The following is a 12,915-nucleotide window of genomic DNA, read 5'->3' as shown; positions in this document are numbered from 1 at the left end:
AATGTTCTCTTGATTCTACTCACTTCACTTAGTATCAGTTCATGTAAGTCTTTCCAGGTCTTTTTGAAACCAGCCTGCTGATCATTTCTTATAGAACAATAATATTCCATGACATTAATATAACTTATTGGGCCATTCCCCAACTGCTCAGCATCCACTCAGTTTTCAGTTCTTTGCCACTACAAAAAGGAGTCCTGGTTTATCATTATGTTTTCAAAGTATTTAAGCTTCTGCTTCAGTATTTGACTTTCTTTATAGTCATGATTTTTCATGGCACAATAATAAATATTCCATCACTTTGATACTGCCATAATTTGTCAGTAATTCCACGTTAAATGGGCATTTATTTGAGCTTCATCTTTTTGTTATCACAAATATTGATGCCATGAATAATTGTACATTGCATTGTAGATCTTTTTTTTCTATCAGTAACTTCCATGAGAAATGGTCCAAGTAGTTAAATTTCTAGAGTTTGAACAATTTAGTAATTTTTCTTGCATCATTTCAGAACAGTTGAATTAATTCACAGAATCAATTGGGAGTTAGCTTGCCTGTCTTCTCCTCAAAGTTTTTTCTGGTTGTTACAGATAGTCCGTATTTATTCCCTGTTTTTTCCCCAGACTCCTCCCAATCTTTACATCTTAGTGTTTTCTGAGGATCTGTCCCAAGCCTTCTCTCTCTTCATTGATTGCTTTGCTAATCTGCTTTTGGAGACAGAAAGCCCTGGATTAAAATACCACCTCTGAGACATAATAGCTATGTGAACACACCAAGTCACATAACCAATTGAACCCCATTTTATCATTTGTAAAGTGAAGAAAATAACTCTTGTGATAATTCTTCATATCAGTTTTATTATTTTCTCCCATATTTTCAACTACTGCAGCTACACAAATAATTCTTCAATATGTATAGCTAGCCCTAACCTTTCTTCTAAGCTTTAGGCTTGAAATTCCACTTATCTTTATAATTATCCCCCAAGTTGTTCCATTTGCACTTTAAACTCAATATGTCCAAAACTGAGTTCATTATTTTTTCTCATAAACCTGCTCTTCACTTTGCAAAAGTTATAAGGAACAAAGATGGCCCCAAAATAGAGCTATGAAAAGATAATCTTTCTCACTCTTTGAGGTGGGAGGTCCATGTCCATGGAAGATTGCAAGTAATTTACTATGGATCAATACATAAATCATTGTCTTTTTTCTTTTTCCTCTTTTTTCCTGTAAAAAATATTCTTTGTTTTAATAGATGGCTTCTTGTAAGGGGAGAAAGAAAAGATACCAGGGGAAATTTAGGTGATGTAAAAACAAAATATATCAATAAAAATGCATTAAAAAAAAAAAAAAAAAGGAACTCTGCAATCCAGCCAAACTTTTTTCTTCTCTGCTCCTCATCCATAAGAATCTGTTTGCCATTTGCATGTCTGTACCGTGGCTGCTTGCCATGCCTAGAATTCACATCCTCCTCATTTTCTAGAATTCTTCTCTTCTTTCAAGATGTTTCCTCCAAGCTTTAGTCCTAGATTACCAGCTACTTATTGGACATTTCAAAATGCATGTCCCAGATATCTCAAATTCAACCTCTCCAAAATAAAACTTTCCATTTCCCTCTTAAGCTTTTTCTGAATTTCTGAATTTCTTCCAAAGGCATTACTGTTCTTCTACTGTCCCAGATTCATAATCTTCCTGTCATCCAAAAATGCCTCAATTTTCCTCATTCCATTTATCCAATTAATTGCCAAAACTTATTTCTACCTTTATCACATATGTCTCTCCTTTCTGACCACTTCTCGCCGCATACCATCTTAGTTTAGGACCTTATCCCTTCCAACATCTTACTAATCAGTGTCCACCCAAATTGTCCTCCTAGCTGTTCTTTATATATGACACTCTACAAGGCTATCTCATAAGTGAGTATTTATACCCTGGAAATTACTACAAGGATTAAAAATCAGGGTTTGATTTATTGTTTGATTGATTGTACTTAAGAAAGTGATGGAGATTGACAGATTAAACTTAAAAGTGTGTTGTGCATACATTTTTTCCTTCTGAAGAACCAGTTGTTAATCAATATGCTCCTGTATATATCCCATTCTGTAATTTTGCCCTGGTTATTCTCCCTTGCAATCCATTCCCTCTTCACCTTTATGTTGGTGTAAGGAACAATTCTCCTTCCATCAAGATGCATAAAAGGTGAATTTGAATCTAGATCAGCAGGGTACTTATAGTTAAGCATCTACTCACTGTGAGATAATGGTTCTCTAAACATATACTTAATGTGGTAACAGTTGGTACATGCTCAGTGTACTGTAGTGATGTAATCTACTGAAGTACAAGTGTAGTAGTCTTCCAGACTCCAAGTCCTGTACTTTATTCACTATACCATCTAGCTACCCTTTATATCCCTAGTGCCTTGTACAGTATTGGGTACTTAGTACCCAATTAGATTTCTTGATTGATTTTCCAGATGGGGATTCCTCCAGAATGAGGATGCAAAGAGATTAAATATCTTTCCCAAAGTCCCCTATCTATTAAGTAACAGAGCAACAGGTCAACATATAGCACTTTAAGGTTTCCAGAGTTTCTCTTTGCAACATTGGGAAGTGATAAATATTATGTAGGTATTGCTAGGATTCTTAACCCCAGAAATAAAGGCTCAGAGAGAAGTTACTTGTTCAAGTGAAAGCTTGAGATGTGACAACTGTTGAAGATAGAATGTCCCAAGATTTTGAGAAGAAATCTTAAAGGTCCTCTAATCCAGGATTTCCTAAACTTTTTCTGCTCATAACCCCTTTACACCTGAGAAATTTTTATGTGACCTAGGTATATAGGTAAATAAAATAGATATAGCAATCGAAACATTTACTGATAATCAACCATGATTATGCAACCCCCCAAATCCAATTAATATACTACACATGGGCTCCCAAACCACAGTTTAAGAAGCTGGGCTGTAATCCTACCTTATTTCATAAATAAGGAAAATGACGCTTAGGGAAATGAAGGGATTTGTCTAAAGCCATGTAGGTAACAAACGGCAGAGCGGGGATTTAAAACCCAGTTCCTCTAAATCCAAGTCTAGTATGCTTCTCATTATATTTCACCATTATGTCATTTTGGTAATCCACATTAAGACAGTATAATTTATGTCTTTGTTTGGCTACAAGTCTGGAGAAGCCTCCCACAATAATGCCACTTTTGTTTCTCTTACTTTTAGATCCACCCAAATGTTCTACATGGTATTTCCTTCTTTGTGTTTTTTGATTTCCATATGGTATATTACTGCTGTGTCCATCTTTATGATTTTTTCTTTTGAACAAGTTATAATCTTTTATTAATATGCATGCTAGAATATTTTAATAACCTAATTTTAAACAAGTATATAGACTAGAGTGCAAACTTTCAGGTGAAACATCTGAAAAAAATCTCTCTCAAACACAACATTCCTACATATTAATTGACAAAAACGTGTTAGGATGAATTCTGAACTTCTAATGAATTTTTTAAAATAATTAACAAAAGTATAATGAATCATGTATTTGTCCTAGGAAGTTTTTTTGTAACTTCTAGCTCTAATTTTAAACTCAATCAATTTCTCAAAGTCTGAAGCATCTTTTAAGTAGATGATGTTATCTGAAGGAGGCAGTCATTTTAGTAATTAAACTTAGACCACATGCATTCTGGGAAACACAAATCTATACCACTTTTCTTAAATTCAAGAACCAGCAAGAATTTTCTTGCTTGGCTATAGGGAAAGAGGATTAACATCTTTTTAGCTTCTAATGCCTCATCAGTAGAAAACAAATTATATGAACTGGGATTATGATAGCAAATAAAGAGGCATGTCCTTCTCCTTTTCTATCTGCTATTAATAAATTTGATTTCTTGACTGATTTTTCCAAATGAGAAAAGAGACTCAAAGAGAGTAACTTGCCCAAGATCACCCATCTGTTAATATTTAGGAACTTCTAAGGTTGGTAGATGCAACATTGATTTCCTTGGCCTTTGCATGGAAAATGAGAGTTTCTCTTGTACGTGGTATTCATATGAGGTTTTCATATACTCTTCCTGAGGAAGGTACCTGTGGTACCTGTTTTCAGCTTCAGTTGGAGAAGAAAAAGGAAGGAATGATGTAGCTCTCAAATGAGATTTTTGTAGAAAGGAGAGGAGAAAAAAAGGATTAAGGAAGAACAAGTTATAGGGGAAAAAAACAAAGAGAATTAAGCATTTAAGAGCTATAAAACAAGGATTGAAAAAGCCAGCAAAGGAAGAAAAAAGATACAGGACAATTTTGAGTCATTTTAAGTCATTTTCACAGTATATTAATAGATTGATATTATAACAACTTTAAAACTCTGGTCCTTATTGAATGCTTATAGTTCTACTTTTCTTTCTACAAAGTTAAAAAAAAAAGATTGTTTATTTCAGATTATCTCGGGTGATTTTATAATCCCAAGAAGAGGGAGGGCAGACCCTCAGCAAATTAGGTCCTGGGGAAGACTATATAATTTCCTCTGATGGTTTTACCTTGTTCTTCCCTTTCTGATTTTTATAGTTGTAGTGACTGAAGTGAAAGGAACTGAAGACAGAACTTCATTCTTTAAGATCATTATTGTCAGTAATGGTTTGTTTCTGTAAATTATATCTCTAGAGACATGTAAATAGAAAAAGGCTTAGATATTGTCAAAGTCATCATGGTAAAGTGATCAGGAGTTTGCCAGGATCTTTTTGATGTCTTTAACAAAAAAAACCTCAAAGAAAAGAAAATTTGAGGGTATGATCTTTATTTTCAGTTATTTAAAGGGCTATCATGTGTGAGACATATTAAATATATGAGTTGTTCCAGACCACAAAACTAATACCAGAAAATAGAAATGAGGAGGAGGCAGGATTTTGAATTAAAAAAACTAAGAATCAGAGCTATTCTTTTTTAAAATAGCATTTCTCCCAATCATATGTAAAGATAATTTTTAGCATTCATTTTTACAAGATTTTTAGTTCCAATTTTTTTTTTCTCCAACATCTTCCCTCTTCCTAAAATGGTAAGCAATTTGATATAGGTTATATATGTGCAATCACATGAAACCTATTTCCATATTAGTCACAGTTGTGAAAGAAGAAACAGATGAAAAGAAAAAAACAACAAAAAAAAAGCAAGTGAAAAAAAGTATGCTTCAACCTACATTTAGAGTCCATCAGTTCTTTCTCTAAATGTGGATAGCATGTTCTATCATGAGTCCTTTGTAATTGTCTTGGATCATAGTGTTGCTGAGGAGAGCTAAATCATTCATAGTTGATCATCATACTATGTTGCTGGAAAATTTTTCCTCATTGTACAGTGTTTTTCTCATTCTGCTCATTTTACTTTGCTTCAATTCATATAAATCTTTCCAGGTTTTTTTTTTTTTTTAAATCTGTCTGCTCATCATTTCTTATTGTACAATAGTATTGTATTACAGTAATATACCACAGCTTATTTATCCATTTCCCAATTCATACACATCCCTCCAGTTTCCAATGTTTTATCACCATGAAAAGGGTTGTTATAAATATTTTTGCACATGTACATCCTTTTACCTTTTTTTAATGATCTTTTTGGGATACAGATTTAATCATTGGTATTGTTGGGTCAAAGGGCATATACAATTTCATTGCCCTTGGGGCATAGTTCCAAATTGTTCTCTAGAGTAATTGGAATTAGAGATATTGTACAATGTTTTAGTACTCTTTTACTTTTAAAAAAATCACTTTTTTTGTTCTGAACTTAACTAATAACCAATAAAACAGACATTTCCATATCTATAATTGAACAGATCAATTTATCGGTCAATAAAGTTTATTAACTACCTACTGTAGGCCAGGCATTATATTGAGTTCTGGGGATACAAAGGAGGCAGAGATTATCAATTTTATAAACTAAAGGAGTAAACAACATGGAAACAAATATATAAGAAGCAAGCTTTATACAGTACAAATGAGAAATCATTAACAGAGAAAAAGCACTAAAATTAAGAGAAGTTGGAAAAAGCTCCTATAGAAGCCAAGATTTTAGATGAAACTTTAAGGAAATCAGTCAGAGCAGAAGAGGAAAAGAATTTCAAGCATGGGGGACAGACAAAGAAAATGTTCAGAGCTAAAAGATGAATGATCTTGTTTGTAGAACGTCCAGAAGGGCTTTACAAGTCAAAACAGGAAAAAGAGGATTATTTGCAAATCTCCATTATGTACAGCTTACAATGTTTTAACTATACATGATAAATCAAAAATATAAAAAATAAAAAATAAAAAATATAACAAGGCTATAGTATTTGCTTTTTTTGTTCTTTTGTGATTTTTTGAACAAGTGTGTAATCATTCTCTTTTTTGTTATTATCCTATTTGTATTCTTCCATTCTACCCTCCTGAAAAAAAGAAACAAGAACAAACCCTTGTAACAGATAAGCATGGCCAAGCAAAACATATCTTCCCATTGGTCATATCCAAAATTATATCTCATTTTATATATTTAGTCTATCATCTTTTTGACAGGAGGTGGAAAATTTGCTTAATTACTGATCCTCTAGAACTTTGACTAATCATTGCATTCCTCAGAATTAATTTTTTTTAAATTATGTTTTTGCTATATATTGTTCTTCTAGTTCTGCTCATTTTACTTTGTATCAGTTTATATAAATCTTCCCAAGCTTTGCTAAAAGTTTGCCTTTCTTATGGCACAATAATATCTCATTACATTCATATAACATAATTTGTTCAGTCTTTCCCCCATTGATGGACATCTCTTAATTTTCCTTTCCTTTGCTACAGCAAAAAGAAAGGCTGACATGAATATTTTTTTTTCCTATATGTGAGTCCTTCATTTTCTTTGCTCTCTTTAAGGGTAAAGACCTAATAGTAGTAGCAGTAGATCTGAGATAAAAACTATGCATGGTTTAATGACTTTGAGGACATAATTACAAATTGTTTCCAGAAAATAAGTGTATTGATTTATAATTCCACATAACAATGCATTTCTGTTCACAGCCCCTCCTCAATTATTATTTTCATTTTTTTTGCCATCTTTACCAACCTGATGGGTATGAGCTAGAACCTCACAGTTGTTTAAATTAGTGTTTCTTTAATTATTAGTGATTCGGATTTTTTTTTCACTTGTTATTAACAAGCATTTACTAAGCACCTACTTTGTGCCAGGCACTATGCTAATCACTGGAGATAAAAATATGAACAAAAAGACAACAGTGTTTGCTCTAAGGTAGCTAACTTTGGGAGAAAATAACACATAAAGAGAAAATGTTAATAGCTTGAACTTCTTTGAAAATTGCATATTCACAGTCTTGAACAATTTATCTATTGGGGAAATGGTCTTAGTTCCTATATATCTTGGATATGAGACCTTTATCAGAGACTTGCTGCAAAGATATTTCCCCAAGAAACCATTTCTCTTCTAATTTTGATTCCATTTATTTTGTTTGTGTAAAAAAAATCTACAAGTGTAAGTTAGGAGGGATAATGCATTAAAATTTTTTTTAAATTTTTAAAAAATTTTAAAAATTTTTTTACATAATCAAAACTGTTCTGTGGAGATAAGCAGCCATGAAGTAGTGAACATCACTGAGAATATTCAAACGGAGACTAGATGCCATTGGCAAGATTGTTTCATTCAAGTATCTTCCAACTCATGTTGAATCTATATGAATCCTTATAAATTACTTGACATATTTAGATGCAGAGTTTGATGGATGATCAAGAACCAGGGTTCTTACTTTTAGGGCAGAATTTTTCAGTCTTATTATTTTGTGGTCTCCTTATATAGTTCATTACAATAAAACTAGAGACAGTCACTAGGACTGAAAGGAGGGCATTTTGTTGAAGATATTTTGAGTCAGATTTTTGAAAACATAATATTTACTCTAATAATAAAAAATGAGAAAAATGATGATCATTCAGATCTTTTCCAGGCTTTCTGGAAAATTTTCAATTTAGCTGCCACAAGATGCTGATACATGAAGAAATTCATTTCCTACCAGCTATACTACTTTGGGACTTTTTTGAACTTTTTATTATGCCTTCTTCCCCAAGAAACTCATTACTAGAAAATTCCATTGGGCTGAAAGACTAAATCAACTTGATATTACAACTCATCAGTATCTTCTACCCTACTGATAAGACCCTTTGACTGGGGTCAGGACTATAGGCTCTTCCAACTTTGAGTTGAAAAGAAGGTTCCTTCCAATTTCTCTGAATTTATGATAACTCCTTACAAATTACTTTGCATATTTAGGAGTAAAATTGTAGAGTTTGCTGTTGGTCTTAAAAGAGGGAGATCAGTACTCTTTCCTCATGCCTTATTAGATTGTAAAGTATTTGAGGCCAGGGCAATGTTTATTTTAATTTATGTCTAGCACTTAGCAGTGCCTAGCACATGTCTATAGTTGTCATGTAATGAATGTTTACTGAGTGACTGAAAATCCTATTTTGGGTTCTGGTGATTGATAAATACTTCTGGATTGAAATCATGAGCTAAAAGTAGTTATATATATTGATGGGAGAGAAGAAGAATGGAAAAAAGATGAGAAGAAAGGGAGTCTATTAGATTAGCAAAAGCCTGGAAAAGAGTATGTTCCCATTGGTTGGTGAATGACTGAACAAATTGTGGTACATGAATATAATGGAATATTATTATATGGACCATGTAATGGAATATAATCATGACAAATATAAAGAATTCAAAGAAATATAGGAAGAATTAAGTACACAGGAAGTAATTGTATGTACAACAGAAGTACAAAAATTAGACTAAGATAATCATGCACAAGATAATCTTGTTAATATAAATAGAAACAATATCAAAACAAAACTAAATTGCATGTAATTGTAGTGCTCATTCTTGGCTCTGAAGAACAGGTAGGGAAACATACCTCTTCTTCCAGTAGAATTGGAAGACTACAAATATTGTATGTTGTCTACATTATCAGTTTTGATTAATGTGTCATTTGCTCTAACTTAGGTAGCCAACAGGACTCCCCCCTTTCTTTTTTTTTTAAAGCTTTTTATTTGTAAAACATATGCATAAATAATTTTCAACATTCATCCTTGCAAAAACTTGTGTTCCAATTTTTTTCTCCTCTTCCTCCCAACCCCTCTTCTAGACAGCAAGTAATCCAATATATGTTAAACATGTGCAATTCTTCTATACATATTTTCACAATTATCATGCTGCACAAGAAAAATCAAATCAAAAAGGGAAAAATAAGAAAGAAAACAAAATGCAAGCAAGCAATATCAAAAAGAGTGAAAATACTATGTGATTCACATTCAGAAGGTTAAGTTCTCTCTCTGGGAACAGATGGCTTTCTCCATCACAACACCATAGGAACTGGCCTCAATCACCTCACTGTTGAAAAAAGCCATATCCATCAGAACTGATCATTGTATAATTTTGTTGTTTCCATGTACAAAGTTCTCTTGGTTCTACTCACTTAGCATCAATTCATGTAAATCTCTCTAGGTATTTTTGAAATTAGTTTGCTCATCGTTTCTTACAGAACAATAATATTCTATAACATTCATATACCACAACTTATTCAGCCATTCTCCAACAGATGGGCATTCACTCAGTTTCTAGTTCCTTGCCACTACAAAAGGGCTGCTACCAACGTTTTTGCAGATGTAGGATTCCCCTCTTTCAAGTACTTTGTGAGCTAGAATGCTCTCTAAGCCAGACCTTACAAACCCCCAAATGTAATAAGAGAAACTGAGGCAAGATAGAGATTAGAGTTTTAATATTATATTGGAGAGCTTAGATTAATTGACTGAATTGGATTCGCGTCTCAAAGAATACAGCAGCAAATGAAGAATTTCAGGGATTCTTATAAGACTCCAGATATCAGGGAAACAAAGGCAGGAGTGGAGAGAGCAGGAATTTCCAGAAACGGACCATAAATTCTGTTCCGACATGTTGGAGGTAACATGGATTACTGTTAAGTTGGGAGTGAAGAAGATGGTTAAACTAAAGACAGGAACAAGAAATATGCTTACCTACTCTAAATAAACTATCTATAATTTATAACTCTATGGAATACTAATGGTCAGGGCTCCCAGCTCTAATTTATATCAGTCATAATGGTCCCAGGAATAAGAGAGGGAAGGAGACATAGCATACTAACTCAGGGAAATTAAGATATTATAATTCAGGGAAACTGAGGCAGAACAATTCAAGGAAACTGTGGCATTACACAACAAGGGGTATTTACTTTAGCCAGTCAGTCATAGGACTCACAATTCATAACAACAACATTACAAAGTAATTACAGAACATTTTTCTCTAAATTTTTCCATAGCAGAGATAATTACAGCTCCCTTTAAATAGAATTATAAGATTATAATTGTGGTACTTTCTTCTGTCTTTTCCACTAAAATTCTTGGACAATAGCTATTTCCTTCTCAGTCAAGTTGCCATACAGGCCTAGGCTGAGATCAGGTATATCTTTGGAATGCTTCTGTTAACTGCTTTTCTGATCTTTTTTTTGAAATTATGTAAATTCCTTCATTTTTTAGTCTATTGTCTTCCCAAGTTTCTCAGGTTCATTGTCACTTAATTCTGGGCTTCTTAAAGTTTTCCTGCTCTCAACCTCTCTTCATCCAAGAAACTTTTACTCAACCCCAGGTATATAAGTACATAAAATAGGTATATAAATTAAATATTTAATGATAATAATTCATAATTTTGCAATCCTCACATTCAGTTATATCACCCCATCTATAGGTTGTGACTCACAGTTTACGAAGTTTTGACCTAATTTACAATCAAAAATGCATTTTAGTTCATACCCCCTTAGGGATATTTATTTCCCTAGAAAGAGAGCTTCATTTTAAGGAAATTTAATCATTTAAGGAAATGATTTCCTTAAGGAAATTTCCTTAAACAGAAAAGGGATTTTAAAACACCAGGGTAACAAAACTATTTTAAGTTTGTCCCACAAGCCTATCTGTTCAATACAGTCATTGTATTCACTAGAAAAGTCTAAAAGGTTCTTGAACTTTGCCCTACTTCTTCCTATCACCATATCTTAACCTATGACCTCTCTACACATCTGTTTTATTTTATTACAAAGAAGTACTGATTGGTTGAATGGTCTATATGAAATTACTGTGACATAAAAAATAAAAGAACCAAAGGCATCAGTACACCATATTACATCTTTTGAAGGCATATCCTTCTGTGTTAGAGGAGGAAAGCCTTCATGCCCTAATTTATCAATGATGTCTTGATGATGCAGTGATAATAAGAAATATTCTAAAAGTTTTTTGATTTGTAAGAGAAATGAAATATTTTAGGCACATGAAAAAGTCATGACACTATCCCTGGAAAGTGTTAGGAAAGCTCAGGCAGGTGAGAAGCAGGAGATCGATGTATATTAATAAGGGATACCAATTTCTTCCTTATCTTCTGTGCCCAAGTGAGTGTGCTACTGACTCACAGAGTCACCAGAAATGGCTCCGAGAAAATTTGGCCTACCTAACTACCTAAGAAGGAGGTTGAATTTGTCTTTAACAATTCTTCATTCTTCCTTAAGTAGCAGCCCCTTTCTCCCTCCTCAAGTTGTTGTAATGTAATCATTCTGTTGAGTTTGTAACCTCATTTAGGGTTTTCTTAGTAAAGATACTGAAACTGTTGTTTTTTTCTTCAGTTCATTTTACAAGGGAGAAAACTGAGGCAAATAAGGTTAAGTGACTTGCCCAGGGTCACACAATTATTGAATGTCTGAAGTCAGATTTTAACTCATTAAGATGATTTTTCATGACTCCAGGCCACGTTCCACTTAGTTATTAGAGCCCTTAGGTTGTTGCTAGGTTGTTCAAAACCTCAAACTCTCTTATCTGTCTTTCTGTCTCTGTCTTTATCTGTTTTTCTCTGTTTCTGTCTCTCTGTCTCTATCTCTATCTCCATCTCTGCTTGTCTATTTCTGTCTCTGTCTCTGTCTGCCTCTGTCTTTCTAACTCTGTATTTCTCTATTACCCTGTCTCTCTGTCTCTATGTGTGTGTGTGTCTATCTCTCCCTCTCCACCCTTATTCTAAGTCTCTTTCCTTCAGAACCTGTTTGTTGATAGGCTAGCTATTCTACTAAACTATTTAAACTAACTTTTTAATAGTTTAATGCAGTATCCCTCCTAACTTACACTTGTAGATTACATGTCACATCACCTTCAGTGGCAAAAAAATCTAGTGAAGATGGAGTCAGAGAACATGGATCCCAGGCCTTTGTTATTTACTTTGTGGGAAATATAATTTAATGTTTGGGTAATAAAATGGAGTTGGACTAAATGACCTTTTGAATCACTTCCGGAAGAGAACCCTATAATTCTTCTTTTTTTTTTTTAATAGCTTTTTATTTACAAGATATATGGATGGGTTAATTTTTCAGCATTGACAGTTGCAAATCCTTTTGTTCCAACTTTTCCCCTCCTTCTCCCCCTCTTCCTTCTCCCAGATGGCAGGTTGACCAATACATGTTAAATATGTTAAAGTATAAGTTAAATACAATATATGTATACATGTCCAAACAGTTATTTTGCTGTATAAAAAGAGTCAGACTTTGAAATAGTGTACAATTAGCCTGTGAAGGAAATCAAAAATGCAGGCAGACAAAAATAGAAGGATTGGGAATTCTATGTAGTAGAGAACCCTATAATTCTAAGGGACCTAGTAAAGAGAGCCAACTTGGAAATGTGCTACCTAAGAAAACCATACAAAATATTGCATTGAGACATAGAAGATGTAATGTCTATTAATTCATTGCAAATTAACAATCCATATATTAGCATCATGATTTTGAGGAGAAAATAAAATAAAATAAGGAGGAGCATATTTTCAACAAAGAGTAAATCTGCCCAATGTAGCAGATGACTGAAGAATGCA

The sequence above is a fragment of the Antechinus flavipes genome, chromosome 3 (genome assembly GCF_016432865.1).
Source record: "Antechinus flavipes isolate AdamAnt ecotype Samford, QLD, Australia chromosome 3, AdamAnt_v2, whole genome shotgun sequence".
Taxonomy (NCBI): Eukaryota; Metazoa; Chordata; class Mammalia; order Dasyuromorphia; family Dasyuridae; genus Antechinus; species Antechinus flavipes.
Note: the sequence above shows the minus strand (reverse complement) of the source record.